General features: G+C 40.3%; 1 long non-coding RNA gene across 1 annotated transcript; it reads right to left on the bottom strand.

Annotated features, from left to right (window-relative positions):
* Positions 1 to 2342: 2342 nt before the first annotated feature.
* LOC121531315 lies at positions 2343 to 5931 on the bottom strand. The gene is made up of 3 exons (XR_005994123.1): positions 5856 to 5931; positions 5375 to 5442; positions 2343 to 2455 (listed from the first exon to the last, which is right to left on the bottom strand). It is a non-coding gene; the product is annotated as an uncharacterized LOC121531315 (long non-coding RNA).
* Between the last annotated feature and the right edge of the window lie 1827 nt (positions 5932 to 7758).

A 7758-nucleotide genomic window follows, 5' to 3' on the forward strand; every position in this document is an offset into this window, starting at 1 on the left:
ATAATCCATGGCCTGCAATTGACTTTAATTCGCTTGAATTGTGTGCATCAGCATACAAGTGGAATCAACCAGGGAAAAATAGAGTATTAAATAAATAAATACTGTCACAGTGCAACAGCTGACACAGATCATTCAAAATAATATTCAAATACTAGATGGTACATCTTGGTTTTAAATTAATTCAATATTTATTTAGAATGAATACATGTATTCCCCCCTTCTCTTGTAGGACAATTGACTTGCGGTAAGCCCCAACAAGCAACATCTATTTTGACTATAGACGTTACACATGTAAATGGTACATGGCATAATTGCTATTGTTGTAAAAATGCTATGAGGAGAGTAAGGCTGCCAGGAAAGGCGGACAGACAGATCCACTGTAATTAGAGCCAGTAAGAGCATATGATTTGTGGTAATTGCCTTGACAAGGGGCTGAGCGTAGCTCGACTTAATTACCTGTGCATGCTCTTTCCTAGGAGCCCTGTGGGAAATGGGCTTTCATTTTTCATTGCTGAAATTGAAAGGATGTGGGGGTGGGAAATGTGTTCTGCTCCCCTCTGCATCTGTCAAAGTGACAAAAAACATTCTCAAGTACAGTAAGCATGTGTCTTTATAGAAGCCTAGTGCACCGTATTTCATATGATGACAGGCCATTTGCCTTTTAGATGCTGTACAGGTGCACTCTACCTGCCTTGAGTATGGCATCCTCATGAGCAACGTAGAAAGCTAAGGACCCAATTCAATCAATCACAGATAAAGGAAAACTGCATTGTGGGTTTACCCACAATATGTACTCTGTATTTTCATGTCAAAGGTGGTTTCAAGTCAATATCAAATGACAATATTGCTTTCTAACCAAGGCAGCAACAAAGAAGTGGCTAAAGGAGAAAAACACAGGCACCCAGGCAAAACCTCTTGCTGCTGCCAAATCAATTCATCCAATTTTCTCTACACTGTAAGATGCCATGTACAAGTTCTCATGCCAACTACTCTGAAATCGAATCAGCATTCCCACCATGGGTACAATTCAATACAATAGAAAAGCAGTACATGTAAACTGGACACGTCAATCATGGCTTTAAAATGACATCAAGAAAATTTAGCCAACCTGGACGAGCAGGTTACAACAGCTCTGTGCTTCTCCTCCCTAGATGCACTGCTATCATCAGCGCAGTTGTAGCCTATTTTCGCGGAAGTTTCACAAAATGATTGCTACTCTAAAAATGACAAAGGAAGCGGAGAGCTAGAATGGATAGACTGATAGAACACTGAACACTATTGTGTTCTGTCAGAGCCAACGGGTCAGCAGCATGTGATCATGGCTGTGATCACCACTCATGTGTAAAAGGATTGCATAGGGAGAGTTCAATGACCTCATGCTATGGCGCTTTCCTGTGGATGCATGCTGGAGACGCGGCTAGCGGTGGGGGACAGGTGGTCTAGCAATGGGGGAGCTCTGGCTGTGGGAGTGGTGGGGGAGAGGTGGTCTAGCAATGGGGGAGCTCTGACTGTGGGAGTGGTGGGGGAGAGGTGGTCAAGCTGTGGGGGAGAGGTGTGTGCCTGATGGGCTTTGTGACTTAAGGCCACTCGCTGGGTCTGTCTCTGATGTTGAGTTTCTGCCCTTGTCTGATTACCCATCTTTCATCATCCCCTACCTCGTCCCCCATCCCCCAATCTCCCTCTGACTGCACTACGCATGCCTTTTGGTTTGATGTGTAGCTCATACACCAGGACTCAACCGGGTTGTGCACCTGTGTACCACTCAGAACAAAGATTCATGGCAACCAGAGAAGGAGAAAGCATCTGTAGGATAACACCTGTCATATCTTTAGGAACACTTGTTGAAAGTGGCGGTAACCAAAGCAATCAAAGCTAAACGGAGGTTGAATAGAGTTCCAGTGAATGGGCTGGGTTTACAAGCTTCATGCAGAGACACGCTAATCATCCACAGAAACTCTCTGACACAAATAGAGGTAATAGAAAAAAGGCATTGCCACATACAGATATATAGATGAATTTACTTACAATGCACCAGTGGAGAAGAAGGCAATGCTCGGCATGTCACTTCACACACACAACCGAGACCTTGAAAAATAAGCGGGAATTTAATTGTTCAATCGATTCACATTTAGAAAATATTATACATTTTTTGTAATGTAATACAATTAAGTAACAGATCCAGAACTGACATTCTTGTTTGTAATTCTATTGCAATTCTAACAATATATCACATTAACATCTTGGAGCCTCAAGAACAACTTATTTCTGAGACTAAGCTGAATCCACACGTATGCAACATTCAAATATTACAATCTGTGTCTTTCTGCAAAGAAAATGTTTCTCTGACTCACTTCCAGATCCATAATTAAATTTTACATTTCCATGAACACTCACTCTGTTGGAGAAAAACAGACCCTGTCATCCAGAACCCTTGAGATCTGTCTCTGAGAATTGTCTTCAGAAAGAAACAAAGGCAATGTTAACCCATTACACACATTTACATGGGGCGTAAGCATGGCACTTTAAATGTCACTTTGTGTCAGGATAAATCATTTACATGCAAAACGTGTTAGACAAACATGCTTGCTTTGAAGCATTGAATGATTCATGTAATGTCTTTATCAACAGAGTAGCTCAACCTAACTGTTGACATTACTTGATATCTTATTATCACGTGAACCTACCTAAGACACAAACTGACCAGTCTCAATGCCATCTGTTTGTAAGAACTCTGGAAAAGACCCTATGTGAATGTAGCCACTCTGATAATAGCATGTTCAGCCTGGTTATTCTCTCTCTCTCTCTATCTCTCTCTCTCTCTCTCTCTCTCTCTCTCTCTCTCTCTCTCTCTCTCTCTCTCTCTCTCTCTCTCTCTCTCTCGCTCTCTCGCTCTCTCGCTCTCTCGCTCTCTCTCGCTATGCTGCTTGGGGGCACCTGGTCCCCCAGTTCATTCTGTGTTGTGCGGAGGAGAGCGTTCATTCTTCAGACCCCAGTGAAAAGGCCAGATCAAACAGTGGTCTCAGTCTTCCCTGCTGCTCCATGGGGCATCGATGCTGAGGGGAGAACAACACTGTCACTGCCATGCGGGCTGATTGTGATTGCACTTCAAACACAGCGACAAATGGCTCCCGCTTTATACAGATTCTGCCGTGTTTTGATGTCACTCTAAAATGTCCCTATGGTGCTATTCATTATTTATTTTAACTCAAAAGCTGCAAAAATGGAAGGTGGAGGGGAGGTTTCGTGTGGAGGTACTCCTTAAAAACAGCAGACTACCCCCTTTGAGATAACATGCCACTGCATGGTGAGCTCCTGTCTGAAGGTTTCAATACTACTGGTTCCACACATATTCATTGAGAACATTATTTCTTATTCATTTAAAGTATTTATAATCCAAAACAATGGACATGATTGCCAATCATTCCACAAAGGGAAGCCATTATAAGTCAAATGTGCTACAGAGAAGGCAGCGAGCTATCTATGTGTGCTAACAGAAGGGGATTGGGTAAATACTTACCCCCCTGGGTATCTTTAGCAAACAGAAGATGGTTGCTATTGTACAATACAATTTGATTTATTTGATATTAAATACATTTGTTTGCTGTAAAGACATAAGCCTACAGTCTCAAACAATCTGTTGAAACAGATAATGACTGGATGTGTTTATAGGTGTGGAGGTTTGGTTTTATTTAAGGCATGTGTGGGGTTCACACATCAGTGAATTCAGACAGGTGTTTTCCCCTAGAGATAGCAACAGCATACTTCTCCTTTATCCCTGCATGCACTCGTTGGACATTATTAAGTCGTAACCAAGCTGCATCTAATTGCATTAATTGGATCAATGCACAAACTGTCTTGTTTGAACACCTGCTGTAAATTATTTTATTTCCTGTGTACAGACTGCATATGTAGCGCACCATTTGTGGCACCGTTATGGGAGTGTTTGGCCACGTAAATGTGTAATCATGATGCTTCACAGACAACCTGCCAGCAAATGTGCTCAACATAGGCACAGTGCAGAAGTCCATGAGAGTTGAAATAAGGCTATGCAATGCTCAAATTGTAGAGAGTAGTAAGATATAAGGATAATCTCTAAATATGAAGTAATTTTAAACAACATCCTCATCTAATAAATTCAGGAAGTTGCAATTAGGACGACCTACACTGTAACCTAATTAGTAGCCTAAAACATGCATGCCTAACAACTGAATGGAAACATTTTATTGTGCTTAGGCAAAAAAAAAAGACTGTTCAAAATATATATTCTATTCGTCTAAAATGGCCCTGAGTATTTGGACTAAACATCAGTGCTGAAGATAATTAGCCTCGAGCAGAACGTTTCCTGCTCTACATCCTACACGGGATTGGAGCTGTCCACCCAGGTGGTGCTGAAATGGTTAGCGAACATGTTTTTAACAAGTTGCTTCAAGCTAAATAGACAAGCACGTGCTTTCTGTGTAATAGGCCTATATTTTCTAGAAATGTGAGTAAATGTTCATAATATTTGCTTGATTTCCAAGGTTGACCATTATAAAGTAATTTACTTGTTATGGCCTTTCAAAAATAACTTACTTCTGTAAGCTTCCAGAGATCATCAATGCGTAGCTTACTTGGCTATGGTCATTGCGATTACAAGGCTGCAAAACGAGTTCACAACTTCCCTGTGACATGACATTATACTAAAATGCTGATAAAATTAAGGAATTAGAATTAATCATTATTCAAACCATCAAACTGAAGTGGCTATAGTTTAATGGTTGAGGCTGCACGGGAACATATGTTCATTCAGTATCTTAGTCTATAGTAGGCCTATAAGATAGAAAATAGAAAGAGAAATTGTCTCACTTCACCCAGCCAATTCTCCAGTCACCCTAAAACAAAAGTATTGTATGCTTCCCTGAATAAAAGGCAACCTGGGACATGATTATCCATCACAAAAAAATATGAAGACGTAGCCAACTGGATGATATTGGATTTGTCAGGGATAACTGTAATAAAGAGCTCTTCAAAACTAATTATAGCCATTATGTAAACACGACAGGGAAATTATCTTTCTTTGCGGGGGCTTTCCTATAATCAATAGAACCTATTCCCAAGCCTTTAGTTTTCTCCTTCTAACTGTCAGAGAGAAACCAGAACAATCTCACATTGTAAAACAGAAACAAAATGAAGATATTCTCTGCATTTCTTTTAAAAATATAAATGATCATATTTTTATGGAGTGTTAAACGGATATCGTAGGCTAGTCTACTAATAATCTTACAATAGGTTATTATTCACATTGCCCATTTCTCATACGAAAATATAAAGCTACAGTTTATGCTATAGCCACCTTTAGAAATAATTTCAACAAGTTGTGCTCGCTGAGTTCTACCTGTTGATGTGATCACCATCCCATCCAGCTTGATCTCTTGCGGTCTCACCACTCGTCCCCCGTAATATCTGAAAGTGTGGTAGAGTATGAAAAAAGGAATCAATATGAAAAGTCAAATTTCTGAAATAATCAAATGAGCAACTCAACAGAGGCACATTAGCCCACGATAGCCTACAGTGAGTAACATATAGGCATGCACTGAATCTCCTTTCTATGCATTTCAGCTCACGCTCGCAAGTCTCAACTTCATTAGATAGAAGAAAAGCCTTCTCGAGAACCAAGCTTATTTTTTTGCTTAATTTTTTCTTTGTCAATCAAAAGCGACGCCCGCTTGTTGTTAGCAAAACATGATATATAGGCAAGAGAAGACACTACCCTCCTTATATACTTTTGTTTCTTTACATCCATAACTCATTCATTATTTTATAATTCAACCAACATAAAACAACAAGAGTCGATCAGAGGTAAACCTAAGATATACCTTGCAGATGTTGTCCGCGCTGCCGCTGGAACTGGAACTGGAACCGAACGTATTGACAGTGCATCTTTGTGCCATGTGCGGTAACACAACCTCCAGTTTATGCGACGGACGTATCTCTTTAAATCCCGACTCTTCCCCAGGTGGCCTGTCAATTTCATGAGCGTGACGTCACCGTCTGGAGGAAAGACATAAAAATCCCCCTTTCATAACAAAAGTCCTATAGAGGATGTATTTCAGAATGAGATGATAGGTAGGCTTCAAATACATTTGACAACTACATCCTGCAAAAAATAACCTACAAGTGAAAAGAGTAAACTAAAGAAACCAAATAAGCATATGCTGTCACATTCTGTTAGGAAATGGTTTCTACATGTACTATAAACAGATCTAAAGAACAGACAGAGAAAATCTAGCCCCTGTTATTGCAACAGATGGAAATTGGATATACACGGATTTGTATGCATTATCTATTGTATTTGCGGTTTCTACCATGAATCTCAATACTCATGACTATTCTGATTTCCATGACACCAGATGCTGTTCTTCTCAGTGATTCAATTAGCAGAAAATACAACATAGCCACTGTCTGTACATTCAATACCAAAAGCTACCGGAAAGAAACAAAAACAACTATACACTTTTAACAATGCTATAACCTAGTTGTTTAACATGTCATTTGCTATTTGAATGCCTTGTATTTTGACCACCACCAACAACCCCCCCCATTCCCTCAATACATTTGATATGTCTCTTTTTGAATAAGAATCCTTCATAAAAAGAGCCTCTCCCAGTCATCACCACCTCATTCACTGCAATAATAAGTGGGACTATATTGCTGTCTATGCTCAACAAAGAAATTGAAAAATGATGTTAGATTTTACTTTACGTGGATTTGACCAACTTAGCAGATGACAGCTGCAACAAGCACAATCCGCCATTGTACCTGTCCATGATTTTGGTGTATTCTCAGACACAAATGTGCTACCCCATTGTGCTGAGAACTATTGTGCTCTCTTCCCAGACTGAAAAATGCTTGAAATGCTTGATTCATTTTATTTGTGTCTGTGTGTGTCTCCATGTGTGTGTGTGTGTGTGTGTGCACATGCACGTGTGTGTGCATGTGATGGTGTTTACTCATGGTAGTGTGTGTGCCTATACTAGTGTATCTTGACAAATGTTTCCTTAGAAATGCAAGTAAAGACTCTGACATGTATTTGAGGGACCACTGAAACCTCACAATGGCTCTATTGTGTGTGATTCACAAGGCTGGGCCATTTTACAGAGCTACCGAACAATTACATCTTTAAGTCTCAGGGCAGTTAGCTGTATATAGGGATACTGGAGAAATACCTTTGTCTGTGAGTGTCTGTACACGCTAAGAAAAAAAGGGTTCTAAAATTGTTTTCTCCATTGGTTCCAGGTAGATCCCTTTTGGGTTCCATGAAGAACCCTCTGTGGAAAGGGTTCTACATGGAACCAAGAACTGTTCTACCTGGAACCAAAAAGTGTTCTTCAAAGGGTTTTCCTATGGCCGCCAAAGAGCCCTTTAAGGTTCTAGATAGCAAATAGTTCGGATAGCAATGATTAGCTGTTCTGGAGTCTTATGGCTTGGGGGTAGAAGCTGTTGAGAAGCCTTTTGGACCTAGACTTGGCGCTCCGGTACCGCTTGCCAGAGGTCATATCATTCTGATTGGAATGTGTATGCCTCTTACATAATGAAATATAACAACCAATACCCCAGGAACAGAGTGCTGTGTGGTTTCAGGGCTACTGTTATGAGGATGCAACATGTTTGACAATATGGTTTTAATATAGAAATGTCTTCACATGGCAGGGATAATATCCATTTAACAAGATTTAGTAAGCCATGGGGGTCAATTTGGGCTTGTTGGGATGTTGTCTT

Source organism: Coregonus clupeaformis, chromosome 19, assembly GCF_020615455.1.
Source record: "Coregonus clupeaformis isolate EN_2021a chromosome 19, ASM2061545v1, whole genome shotgun sequence".
Lineage (NCBI taxonomy): Eukaryota > Metazoa > Chordata > Actinopteri > Salmoniformes > Salmonidae > Coregonus > Coregonus clupeaformis.